Genomic DNA, 14,652 nt, shown 5'->3' on the forward strand with positions numbered 1-14,652 from the left:
TGTCAATATAATTGTCATAACTTTAAATATAAATTGAGGATTTATTTTTTGTCTGATAAGGGTAAATGGCAGCAACAAAGGTGAGTTGGTAATGTTAGCTTTGTTGGGGGTTGGGGGTCAGTTATTGAGTTCCAGGATCATATGACCGAGAATTTCTTGGTCATGTGCCTGGGAAATAGGACTCTGTTTTTGTTAATTCCATATATTTTTATCCTTGCTTCCTTCCTCCTCCCAACACACCAACTCCTACATACTCACGGTCCCTGTCAAGGGCCACATCATTTGCTCTGAAGACTTGAATTCCAGGATTGGTCTTGTAAAGGTACTTTCCCAAGATTCCAGGGATGTGTTTGCCTAATAGAAAAATTTCTTCCCAACTTATTTTGACATGAAAACTGGCAATGCTAAGTGGAAGATGGGGGGATGAATCAGAGGACAATGAATTGCCTCTGAGAAGAGATGAGCTCATTCTTCTCATTTTAATATCACCATGCTGGTCATGGTCAGACTAGGGAGGAAACAGGCTGAGAAGAACACAACAGCCCAAGGCCCTGTCAAGCCTTGCCTTCAACAACACTCCCAGGAAGGCTTTCTGTTCTTTCCAGAATAGGGAAATTTCTGGTTCCTGTGTCTTCATTCTATCTTGTCCTCTCTCCCAGCATTGCAGTGCCTACCCTCCAGGGGCCTGATACGACAAGGATGGTCGGGTAGCAAGTTTGTGCAGTGATACAGGAAAAGACAGTTGAAAGAGGCTACCAAAGGTTTTTCAAATTTAAATCTTATGAACTTCTTATGGCCTCTCCCTCTAAGAGCCTTCTAAACTCCCAAACTCTGTGGGAAAACTTGGGCCCCCAGCATTGCTAATGTGATCTAACTCTGGGACACAATTGCTCAGGGTCTGACTCTGGCGTGGAATCTGGTAGACATCCCAGTAGTTAGCTTTCCCCTGGTTTAGGAACAATAGTTAGTTGCACAAGATCTGTTGAGAACTTGCCAACATCAGCCGGCTGGCAGCACAGTCCATTCTAGAACCATGTTTTTTGGCTCCGAATCTGATACAGTTTTATGAAAAGAGAATGGTTTTACATGCATCAATTCTTTCTTTAAAACATGTATTCATGAGGATAAAAATATTTAAAAATTCTGCTTCAATAGACATAGTACCAAGAGGCCAATTCACATGATGTTGAATAAGAATTATATTGGGGAAGATATAACTCTATGACATATGTTGGCTTACATTATTCCCTCTCTGCTTCCACTTCACATCATTATAATACTTAATAGCCACAGTGTGAGAGGTAAAGTTGTCTTTTAAAACTTTTAAAACAGGAATCCATGAGGAATGCCCTGTAACTTGGCTGCGCTTGCAGCATGACACCTACTAAATGGGTAATTCGGCATATAGGTTATGTTTATTTTATAAAAGAATGGAGCAGTTTAGACTCAATTGCTCAGCGTGTGGGTATATATGGCTTACATTTTAAAATCTGTGAGCAGAGAAGTTGTTCTCAGGTTATTGCTTCACACAGTTGGACAAATAAGAATCAAAAGAGCCTCTTTGGGGTCCATCCTCTTATTAGATATGAGGATTGTCTTGTTACTTGCGAATATCAGTGAAGTCATTTGAGTTGTGCTCCTGCAAAATATGCCCAAGTCTTAACTCCTGACGTCTGTAAGCATGACTTTATTTGGAAATAGGGACTTTATCGACATAGTTAAGGATTTTGAGATGTAGATGGTCCTACACTTAGGGTGAGTCCTAAATCCAATGACTGGTGTCCCTTATGGGAGAAAGAAAAGGGAGCTTTGAGAGTGGCACCTGTGGCTCAAAGGAGTAGGGCGCTGGCCCCATATGCCGGAGGTGGCAGGTTCAAACCTGGCCCTGGCCAAAACCTGCAAAAAAAAAAAAAAAGAAAAGGGAGCTTTGAGACCCATAGACACAGATGTATAGGAGGAAAGCAATGTGCAGATGGAGTTTGAGAAGGGTGTGATATGTCCATATGCCCAGGGCAGCTGGAGCCACTGGGAGAGAGGCATGAGATGGATTTTTCCTCAAATCCTCCAGAAGGAATCGATTCCAGAAGTCCAACCTTTATTTTGGACTTCTAGTCTCCTGAACCACGAGAAATGACGTTTCTTTTGTTTTGTACCACCAAGTCCACGGTAATTTACCCTGGGAAATTAGCCCTAGGAAATGATTACACACAGGTAACATTTAATGTCTCTGTTCCTGTTGGTTTTCAGCTCTACTTTGCCTTTCTTTGCCTGCCTCTAGCCCAGAAGAAAACTCTTCCGTTCATCTTTCGGTAAGTATTTACCGAGGACCTTGTTTTATGTCTTCATAATGAGAAGCTCTATAACCCAGGGCCCCTACCAGGGCTTCCCAGAAGCTCTCACCTAGTAGTTTGGCTTTAGGTGGGTCTACCGAGGGACCCGGCTCTAGCTGTCCTCCTCTGGACCTGCTGCAGACACCCCTCCCCTTGGTGAGCGCTTCTGGTCATGGAGGCCTAGAGCCCTTCTGGTCATGATTTTGTCAGGGAACCAGACCTGGTCCCTCCAAGACTAGCAACTTTAACCAGAAAGGCTCCAAGTAAAGGCCTAAGTATAGCTGACTAGGCATACGGAACAAGTCTCTACAAACAAATATTATGTGTACTTTTTATAGAGGACAAGGAAAGATCACCTTGCAATATCAGTCAAGGGGAGGCTTAGGGAGCTATGGACTCCTCTTAACCTCTTAGGAGTCTGATTTTTGGCCCCATCTAGCATATCCCTGTCTGCAAATGATCTGAGACCTGATTCTACCTACTGAGGTGTTATGCAGTGGCCAAGTCCTTACGTTCTCTCTCCAGGTCCCACTGGTGATGCATTGACCCTTATTCTCAATTTGATAATGGTACACAGTGAAAGGCAACAGACATCCCTTGACCAAAGCCCTTGACCAAAGCCCTTGACCAGACAGGACCAGGACCTTAGCAACAAAGCTTTCTTTAGGACCAAGATACAATCCCTGAACACTTACTGGAGCAAATGGTATACTCAGTTCACATTAAGGCTTGTCATAGTTGATTTGTCATAGGGAAAACTATTTAAAATTGCCATCTGCCCCACCCCCAGCATACTCTGTCCTTTTTCCTGCTTTATTTTCTGCCACAGCATTAACATCGGGGCACAGATTACAGAGTGATTATTCGTGTATTGTCTGTCTCCTCTAGATCAAACCTCAATTCCTTGAAGGCAAAGAGTTTTGTTTGCTTTGTTAATTGCTCTTATTCCCAATATCCAGAGCAGTTCCTGGCACACAAACAGCAATTAATAAATATATGGTAAGTGAATGATAAGAATGAAAGGGTCATAACATCTATTAAAGGCCAACCTTCTTCTGTAGGAAGTGAGGAGCCTGGGAGACGTCCCAGAGTATACAGAAGACCTGTAGAGGAACCACAGCCAGGAGACAGAGGGAAACAGAATAGCAGCTGTCAGCAGGTGGTGGGCTTGGCAGCTGAGCAGACTGTGACCAAGGGGCACATGATGTTTCAGGAGAACAAGCAAAAGGCAGAAGTTCTGGGCTAGGCTGAAGCCCTCTCTACCCGCTTTCTAGTTTTTAACCTTTTTGGCTTCAGTTGCCACCCTACCCCCACCAAGGCCAAGTGATGCCACTATGAAGGTGTGCCCACATGTGCTGCAGCCTGAGAGATCCTGGGGGCAGGGGCTTGGCTAAGTGGAGTGTACTGAGCTGAGCTTGACTGCCACATCCCTGTGGCACAGCAGGGACAATACGGACACACCCAAAGTCTGTCTCTACAGGTCAGTCACACTGTCGTGTATGCTCGTTAAATCCCATTTTATGTCATAACCCTGTGTGATTAAGAAGTGGTGTCATAAACGTGACTGATAGAGTTTCTGCCTTGGCATCCATGGTTAGGCCTGGCATGAGTTATTTAAAACCCAGTCAAACCCTGTCGCCTTTTGTGGTGTGTGTGATTCAGCCCACTTGTACCTTATCTCAGGGACTGAAAAGCCAACACATCTCTCAGCTGCCGACCACAGTGAAACCTTATGTGTAACACCAGAGCATGCAAGTGAATTTCCCCATTCCCCCTTCAGGCGTGTTTTCTTTAAACTAGCCTATCCACAGCCACTGAGAGAGCTGCGGGACAATACTCAGGACCTCAGCACAGGATAGTCAGGGTCCACAGGGTCCTCCTCTCTCTCCCTCTCTTCCTCTCTCCTGCCCCTGCCCCCAGTGGTTGGTTTCTTTGGACTTCCCATCAGTTTCCCCATCACCACCCCAATCTCTCTGAGGCCTGTGAGTGATAAATGTCTTATTTCGTGCATGTTGGTCTTATCTCCTCATTTTGTCTCACCCGATATAACACCTGAACCGAACCGTCCTTCCCAGCCGGGGGTCTCCTGGAGAATAACTATCTCGGGTTACTATAGCCACTCTCAAGAGAGACCTCAAGACTAAATAAATTAATTAAAACTCACAACATGCAGTCAAATGTTGCTCAGTGTTTTCTGTAGTCAGCAGCAGACAGCTATACCCCTTTATGCATTACATAAAGACCATAATTGTTTCAAAGTTATAATGTTATGTCACAGAAAGAGTTCTACTTCTTAGCTTCTTAGCTAATTCTCTTCCTAGAATGACTTCTTCCCTAATAAGTATAGATAACAAAGGATAGCCCTGAAGTGTCCTTCCTCTCCCCCTCTCTCACCAGTATCTTTAAATGCAATATACTTATACTACACATACAAGGATAAATACGTTTCCCACCAGACTGTGGGTGGAGGGGGGCTGCACCTCATTATAGGGTGTATTTCATGGGGGAGAAGTAAATCAGAGGCATATATTAGTAAGTGCCCCAGGGGCACACCCATGGCAATGACCTTTAAAGGGCAGTATTAAGTTACGTGACAGCATAACCAGCAAGTGAATGATCTTACTATGAAAGGTCACCTGCAACTAGAACAATATTTCCTATTTTGGCACATCATCCGGTACCTTTTGACACATTTCTCTTCCTCAGGATATGATGTCTGTGAAATAGACCAGATGCATTTTTTCTGTTTTGTAATGAATGTGTCCAATTTGGACTCACCACAATACTGATGTCTAGAAGCAGTTCTTGCTACTTTTTGCTGTTTTTACTGCTGGATATTTAAAAAGTAGCATTTGCATTTCTTCTAGATTATTTGGAGATATCACAGAATTTTAGGTTGTTTGGAATTGAGAGGGGCCTCTGAAGCAAACCTCAGTTCAATTCAGTCCCTTTACAAAGGAAGACACCAAGAAAGGGGTGAAGACACTTGCTAGAGGTTATACAACAAAGAGCAGAATCCTAGTGTCCCAGTCCCCAGCCTGCTGTGGCTTTCACCTTAATACAACGTTTACAGGTTTGTCAGCAAACATTGGGAAGAACAGATGAGCAGTGCCTACATTGAAATTCCCACAATATTCCTTAATTAGGTGTCTTTCTTTAAGAAGCCAAAGATCTCATCCCTCCTCCCCATTTTGTCTCTTTCCCAATAAATGCCAAAGGCCCATACTTTGTTCTCTGAGCAAATGCTGTGTGCTGTGTCTGGTAGGCCACCACTTGTGTGTGCTAGCCTGATCTTGGTACTTCACGCTCACAATTTCTCCCCATTGTCCCGGTGTGTTAGACGATGACCACAGCTTGTCACATCTCCTCTCTGTGGAGATCACTGATGCTTCTCAATCTTCCATTTTGTGCCAGGATTTTATCCACACTGATTTTGCATCAGCGCTGTGATTATGCTACAGAAATCAATTTATTGAATTTCAAGAAAAGCACATCAGCCCCCGGATGGTTACCCAGATAATAGTCAATAAGCAAACCCACTCCCTTTCCCTCAGTCAGCACATTCTGCCTGAGTGTTTCCTGTGAACACTGAAGTGAAGAGAAAATAATCTCTGCAGCTATTAAGCCATCCGTATGTTCATCTGGTGCAGGTGTATGTGCTTTCCTTCTCTAAGATTTGGTAATACCGTAATTTTACTCCCTATCCCAGCACATGTACACATACACACGCACACAATCTTTATTCTATAAGACCTGATATGGCTCTGTTTTCACTTCAAGAAGAAAGAGATAGGAGTTTGGAAGGAAGACAATAATTTCAGTATTTACTTGATTGAAAGTATTGCCATTCAAATTGTTTGCCAAGAAAAGTAAAATATCCCACAATGACTGCTCATGACAAGCTACACAGCATTTTGTGAGATATCTGAGTACATTTAAGTCAAGTGACACTTGTGGGCCCTTGGACCCATGGTTGAGCTGACTTGTCCGTGATTCAGGTTCAAGGTGGACATCTGGGGTTCCCTGGCTTTCCCTCCCATGATAACCAGGAGACCACTCGCTGCTGGGTCCCCTCTCCCCTGAAATATTTTGAGATGTCCACCTTTGCTCTGGTCTACTTACTAGTTTTATACTTAAGTTTGTTTACTTATAAAACAGAATAACCCTTGGGCAGTGCTTGTGGCTCAGAGGAGTAGGGCGCTGGCCCCATATACTGGAGGTGGTGGGTTCAAACCAGCCCTGGCCAAAAATTACAAAAAGAAAATAACAACAACAATCAGAATAACCCTTGCCTTGCCCCATTCCACTAACTTGCTAAATATAATGATAAAATCAGGAAACAGAAAAGTGCTTTTAGCATTCCATAAGAAAGAGACTAATTTAACACTATTATACAAGAAAATATTACATCAAGACAGTTCTCTCCATCTTTATGTAAAATCAAAATGAAAGACAGATGTGAAGGATTTCCCCGGAAAACATTTAGAACTCAGGCAAAGTATTGCTTTAAGTGTTTGATTTAAGAATGCCAAAAAACACTATGTTCATCGAACTGCATACTTCTGTGCTATAGATCACTTCATCATTGCATATTTTTGACATGCAAATTTCTATGAAACCGAAGATGCAAACATTCTTCTCATTGATTGCCATGGGCTTTTGTACAACACAGATAAATACACAGTAAAAATTGCAATTCAAAGAGGAACGTTCTTATCGGAAAGAACAGACTGGCATTGTGTTCCCTTGCTCTGCAGCTCAACAAAAATGTTTTTGACACTCTGTAAGTTAAATGTGAATTTATTAATTTTTGCCATTTCTTATTCAGAAATACATGGCATTAAAGAGAGAAGTGCATTTGTCAATGCAATTCAAACATCCCACATATTAATTTCTGGAATGTTCCTTTGCAACTCAACTATATAACTAGAGAATTACACTCAGGGACAGGATTTTCAGGCAAAGCCTGAGTTTGGCTCTATGATGTACTGGACTGAGTTTCTTAGAAGAAGACAAAAATTGTATCTCTAGAAAATAATTTGGTAAAAAAAACCAGCATGTAAGTATAGACGTAATGTGTGTGTGTTGAAATGTGTGTTTGAGGGAGACAACCAAATAAGGAGGGGATATTCTTTTACCTGAGAAATAAAAAAACTATCAGATCATAAGCAACCCAGAGTCTACTCCATCAGCATCATTTTCACTCTCACATCATCTTTTAAAAGGGTAGAGCAAAATAGGTGAATTATGAATACACTCTATCTCACAAAGAAAAGAACTTTGCACCAGGAAGGTCAATACTTTCCTCCAAAAGCCTCTACTTGGAATGTTCTGTAATTGTTATCACATTAGGTAGCAATGTGACCTTAGAACAGAGAGATTCCTTAAGAGTACTGATACCTCCTGTGATGGTTAATATTAGACATTAACATGACTAAATTGGGGGAGAGGTTGGTGGCTGGTGTTTCTGGGTGTGTGTGTGAGGGTGTCTCCAGAGAAAACTGACTTGTGAGTCAGTGGCCTGACAGAGGAACACCCTGAATGATGAGTTAGAAATTATTGAAGGCGTGAAGTTTGACAGAGGCTATATTTCTCCATACTTTATTAATACATCAAAAGGTCAGAAGAGTGAATTCCAGAATGCCTATGTTCTATTGAGGGAAAAGAAAACTTCTAGTGTCCAGTCAATTGTACCTGCTCTTCAAATTGCCAATACTCATCATAAAGCCGTCAGTCATAATTGCTGAAGATGTTGATGGAGAAGCTCTGAGAACAGTTGTTTTGAATAGGCTAAAATTTGGTCTTCAAATTGTAGCAGTCAAATCTCCAGGATTTGGTGATAATAGAAAGAACCAGCTTAAAGACATGGCTATTGCTACTGGGGGTGAAGTGTTTGGAGAGGAGGGGTTAACCCTAAATCTTGAAGATGTTCAGCTTCATGACTTAGGAAAAATGGGAGAGGTCATTGTGATTGAAGATGATACCATGCTCTTGAAAGGAAAAGGTGACAAGGCTCAAATTGAAAAACGTATTCAAGCAATCGCTGAACAGTTAGAGATTACAACTAGTGAATATGAAAAGGAAAAACTGAATGAACATCTGGCAAAACTTTCAGATGGAGTAGCTGGGCTGAAGTTTGGTGGAACAATTGATGTTGAAGTAAATGACCAGAAAGATAGAATTATAGATTACCTTAATGCTACAAGACCCACTGTTGAAGAAGGCATTGCTCTGGGGAGGGGGGGGTGTGTTGTGCCCTGCTTTGGTGCACTCCAGCCCTGGACTTATTAACTCCAGCTAATGAAGATCAAAAACCAAACAAACAAATAAAACAACTGGTATGGAAATTAATTACTAAAAGAACACTCAAAATTCCTGCAATGACCATTGCTAAGAATGCAGGTGTTGAAGGATCTTAGATAGCTGAGAAAAAAATGCAAAGTTCCTCAGAAGTTGGTTCCTATACTATGATTGGAGATTTTGTCAATATGGTGGAAAAAGGAATCATTGATCCAACAAAGGTTGTAAGAACTGCTTTACTGGATGCTGGGTGTGGTGGTGGCTTCTCTGTTAAAGCAGAAGTTGCAGTCACAGAACTTCCTAAGGAAGAGAAGGACCTTGCAACGGGTGCAATGGGTGGCATGGGAGGTGGTATGGGAGGTGGCATGTTCTAATTCCTAGAATAGTGTTTTACTGTTAATGAACTGTGACAGGAAGCTCAAGGCAGTGTTCCTCACTAAGAACTTCAGAGAAGTCAGTTGAAGAAAGTGAAGAAAAGGCTGGCCGATGTTTAAGAAAATCTCGATAAGCATCAGTTCCTGGCTTCAGTTGACAAATCCGATGGTTTACTGCTGTCAACCATTGTCCATGCCTACAGATAATTTATTTTGTATTTTTGAATAAAAAAGACATTTGTACACTCTTGAAAAAAAAAGGGGGAGGGTCAAATGTTGATGGAACAATGAGGAAAAGAATCTTGAAAGTATTTCAAAACCTTAGAGGGTGCTACTTCTATAACTCCAGAGGGCTTGAAGGACAAAATGACTGCAGGAGTGAGGCCTGGGTGTCACCACTGTGTGTTGCCTGGGCACACTGTTCCCTCCCTCACAGCAGGTCCAACTCTAGCCAAGGCTGAAAGGATTCCAGGTACGGCTTAAGCAGCTGCTCCAAAGGTGCAATAAGCCTTGGGGGTTTCCACATAGTATAAGTCTGTAGGCAACAGAATGCAAGATCTCAGAGGATGTATGGAAAGCCTGGGTGCCTGGGCAGAAACCTGCTGCAAGAGTGGAATCACCACAGACATTCCCTACTAGGGCAGCACCTAGGGAGGCTGTGGGAGCAGGTCCTTCTGACTCCCCCAGCTTGTAGAACAATCAGTAGCATGCAACCTCTGCCTGGAAAGTTGGAGGCATGTGATTCCAACTCCTCAGAGCAGCCATGTGGACTTCCCTGGGCCTTGAGAACCCACCCCTCATATGTAAGCCCAGGATGTGGGATATGGGATCAAAGATTATTCTGGAGCCTTTAGATTTAATGTCTCCTGCTGAGTTTCAGACTTGTGTGGGGCCTATTGCAAACCTCCTTTTTTTTTTTTCTTTTTTGCCAGTTTCTCCTTTTTGGACTAAAAATGTTTACTCAATGCCTGTACCACCACTGTCCCTGGAAAGTAAATTGTTTGTGATTTTACAGGCTCATAAATGAAAGGAACTTGTTTTGAGTCTCAGATCACACTTTGAACTTTTAAGTTGATGTGGAGTAGTTAAGTCTTTGGGGAACTATAGGAATGAAGTGACTGTATTTTGTTATGTGAGAAGCACGTGAGATTTAAGGGACCAGGGACAGAATACTACAATTTGAATGTTTGTTGCCCCTGAGTCTCAGGTTGAAATCTGGTCCCCAGTATTGAAGGTGGGGCCTAATAGGAGATGTCTGTGTCTCCAGACAGGCACCTCATGAATAGATTAATGCCCTCCAGGGGGAGGGGTGAGTGAGTTCTCTTATTAGTTTCCATGGGTGCTGGCTGTTAAAAAGAGCCTGGCCCCTCCTGCTCCCTCTTGCTTCCTCTCTGGTTATGTGATCTCTGCACATGTCAGCTCCTCTTTGATTTTTGCTATTCGTGGAAGTGGCCTGTGGCTCTTGCCAGATGCTGGTGCCCAGTGAATATTTCTAGATGTCAGAATCATGAACCAAATAAATCTTTTTTTCTGTAAAAATGACCCAACCTCAGGTACTCCTTTTCAGCAACATTCAGTGGACTAAGACACCTTCCAAGGAAACTTTAAAAAAATTTTGAGAGCACTGTTTCTGATTGTTAAAATGATGGGAGGAGGGTCTATGACAGATGTCATATATCCTCCTGTGTACAGAAGAGTTTTATACAATGAAGACCTGGTCCTCATGTGGCTTTTGAATATATTACTGGACATTTATGTACATGAAACCCAGCTTATAATTATTTGAGTGCAGAATCAAACTCTGTTTCAAACACAGTTTTTGGCAAGCTTTTTCAGCTACACTGAATCTTGTAGGAATTCAAGTACAGTGTATGCCAAAGGGAGTTGTACTTTTTTCAATGTTTTACCAAAATTTATTCAGAAAATCTCATCAACAGTGATAATCCAAAGACAAAGCTCAAGTGTATCCATCTGCCTTGTATATATCACTTTTATAGACATTTCTACATACAGGTGTGACTGTCTGATATCACTATACCATCCAGTGATACTGTGTCCAGGCATTACAGATAGAAATGAGAATATTTAAACCTGTAAGCCTTTGAGCAGCGGCTCTAGATTAGCCCGTACATAGTTCAATGGAAAGTTTGAGAACCCCTAGTCAGGATTCTGTGGAGGAATAATTAAGCACATTAGCTCTTCTCTTTAAACATTGTTTAAACATTGACTGTCCATTAAAATTATGTAGCAAGTGAAATCTTAGAAGATAATTGTGAAAACATGAAAAATACTCATATGTTAAATCCAGAAATTAAAATTTTGAATTTGTTAGGAAAAAAATCGCCTGTAGAAATGTAGAAGACAGTATCTTCAAATATTAGAACTCCTGGATTTAAAAAGAAGTATTATATTCTTAATTTTGTATACTTTCAGTAATAAGCATTGATTACTTGTTTAGGAGAAGATAATTGTTTTGGTCAGGTTGGCAGGTTGGGCTGCTAAAACAGAATATACACTGGGTGGTTTGACAACAGAAATTTATTTCTCACAGTTGCATGGAAAGTCCACAATCAAGGTGCTAACTGACTTGGTTCCTGGTAAGAAACTGCTTCCTGATGTGAGAAGGGACACTTTCTTTCTGTAACCTCATGTAGTGAAGAAAGAGAGGGCAAGTTCTCTATGTCTCTTTAAATAAGGGCCATTAGCCCATTCATAAGGGTTCTAATCTCCTGACCTAACTGCCTACCAAAGGCTCACCTTCTGAATGCTATCACAGTGGGCATTAGGATTTTTACATATGAATTAACCTAGCACTAACTTTTCCCCTGCTAAGTGGAATTTAATCAGAAAATTTGATAACAAAATTATTTGTTTCATAATATTTCATGCCCAAGTAAATACAAGAAATTAATCTTAGCCTCTCTTAATGGCTAGCCAATCACAGTGCTTCAAAGTCACAATTTTAAATACTACAAATCACCTAGAATTAAAGCTCTGAAAGGACTAGGAGATGGGGTTGAATCTATATTTACCCCAGCTCTTGTTTTGGAAATTCACATCTTTATAAAATTAAAAGGCCTATGCTTACCTTGGGTTTTATGATTTGTTTGATTTTCATTTGGATTTATTTATATATATTGAACTTGTTTACTTCTTATGAATACTTAATGCTCTGCTTCAAGTTAATAAAGGATTGAGTTGACTGTCTTCTTGAGCCAAGTTAGATTTAAAATTTCAGATCAGGTCTATGTTCAGAAAAGCATGTGGCACTCACGTGATTAAAGGCCATAAATGTCAAATCAAATAATATGAAGCCTCTATACAACTTGGTTAAATTACATGAAATTAAAATTTTACATCAGTGTATCCTATAAGCCTGTTCATTATTGATGAACTGAAATTGTAGTAGCCATGCTCTGATTATCCTGTAGATTCCTTTAGGCCTAAACTCCAGTCAAAGAGGCCAGAGTATTTTCCCTGCTAAACCAGTGTTGGCTATGACCAGTTCTGGTGGATGTAGGTATCCTAAGTCCACCTGTCAGGCTAAGGCTGAGTCAGGAAACTCTTTTTCCCCCACCTCTCAGATCCTTTTTGTCCACTCGGTTTCCATATATACCAAAATTGTTCTCATAGAAGAAGTCACCAAGCATCACAAGTACATGGAGAAGGGAAGAAGCCAGCCTTTGAACCTCTGGCCCAGCGCACTGGCCAGATACCTCTCCTGCATCTCTGCTCTAGGTACCTAGCCATTTCCTTAACCACAGCATAGAGGAGATTTGGACAAACTTGACTGAAAGCCAGAAGAATGCCTTGTGGGAGAAGGGTGTCTGGTGCTCTGTGCCCAGCCCCTTTGGTGGGGATTACCACTCCTGCCGGGGACTGGAATCCTTGTAGGTTCTCAGCCCGTTCCCACCAGCTGGCCAGGTGCCACCTGTACTGTATAAACTGAGAACCTGACTTTGAGCTATTAGACTTCAAGTTTAATTCTGGAACTACATCACATACTGAAATAGAGTACTGCTGTATATGTAACTGGTTCTGTAAAAGCGAGATGGCTAGTAACTAGCTATAGACCTCGAGTAGGTTTCTGAACCTGCTATCTTACCTATAGAACAAAATGAATATCTGCCCTTATTTTCTGCTATGAAACCAAACTCTAAGCCAAAAGCATTCTGTAAATTAGGAGGTGCCGGATCAATGTAAACTTACATCATTTCATTTTGTATTCATCCAAGTGCGTAGGACACAACAAGGCCTTGGCACTTTCCCATTGATTACTTTAACACAATCATGATAATTATTGGTCTTTTTATTGACAAGCCCATCGTTGCCTAAAAGTAATTGGCAATGATGCAGCATAGCTATAAAAATTACTAGTCCCATTCTAAAATTCATGGACACACAAATGCAGTGGTAATGATTATTGGTTCAGCATATAAATATAGAAGTATAAATGCATTCCATTCAGATCTGTACTTGTTATAAACCCGCATTATGGAGCTCCCTATTAAATCCAGTTTATTTAACTTCCCATGTTGTTTTCCTTTGGTTTGAACACCAGTGGGCCCCATAAAAAATATTTGAGACAGACAGTAACCCCAGTTCCTTCTCTATTGGTTTGTTTGCACGCTGGAATCTTTTTTTTTTATCATCGTTACTCTGCGATTTAACAGTAGGTGGCTAATGGAAATGTTATTTGTGGCAGTGGCAGACTAAATCAGTAGGAAGTGAGGGGTAGGGGAAGGTGGTTGAGGGAAATAAAAAAATATGTTTACACTTGAAGATGTCACATGAAACAGCTGGAGCCCTGAGCCCTTGGTCTGGATCCAGCGTGTTTTTCAGAGTACTCATCTACATTATTACATGCTCCTTCACACTTAGAAATCTATTAATTTACAATTAGTTGTATTGATTTTTTAGAAGGTTTGTAATTTCTGTAATAATTTATAGACTACTGAAGAAATTAACTATGCCCCTTGGAAAGATAAGCATTACTGAAAAAATAGATCCCAGCATGAGTTATTGAACACATCATCGAACGTCTGGATTTTTAGCTTTAAATTCTAAATTAATTACAGCAGAACTGATTGGGGAATTTTACCATCCAAGAAATACCCTTCCTTATCCTATCTGCACACGTGTTTGTAATATTTTAATAAGCATTCTAACCTGGAAATACAGGTAAGAATATATATAGGTAGATATGGATTTATTTTTTAGGGTAGAGAAATAGATTCCTCTTAAGCTTTAAAATATAGGAAAGGTTCTTCCTAACAACCCACATGCACCAGAAACTAATTTTCCTACATTATAAGGAATAATAACAGTAGGAATCAAAAAGGCATGCAAATGCTTGTAACTGTTTTAAATTATCTCGGTTCCCCTTAAAGTTCTAGTGAGTCCTAGGATGTGCCAGACACTGTGAGAACTACTCATGGAAATTCCAGTGAAAATCACAGGCTGTGCAGGCGTAGAGAAGGTTCAGTCTAGGGAGGGAGGCAGGAAGATGAGGGACAGTATTGGTGCAGTGTCCTGAGTGCCATGGCAGAGAAAGACACAGGGCTTAGGGGAGGCTGTCAGTCCCGTCAGGAGAATGGGGGTGCCAGGAAGTAATCTAAGAGGAGGTGACTTGGTATGTAAAGGAAACA

The 14,652-nt window shown here is 41.2% G+C and overlaps 1 pseudogene; it reads left to right on the forward strand.

The window, feature by feature from the left end:
* Positions 1-65: 65 nt before the first annotated feature.
* On the forward strand, positions 66-9,004 carry LOC100954612 (annotated as a pseudogene).
* Positions 9,005-14,652: the final 5,648 nt, after the last annotated feature.

The sequence above is a fragment of the Otolemur garnettii genome, unplaced genomic scaffold (genome assembly GCF_000181295.1).
Source record: "Otolemur garnettii isolate 467f Iridium unplaced genomic scaffold, OtoGar3 scaffold00042, whole genome shotgun sequence".
Classification (NCBI taxonomy): domain Eukaryota; kingdom Metazoa; phylum Chordata; class Mammalia; order Primates; family Galagidae; genus Otolemur; species Otolemur garnettii.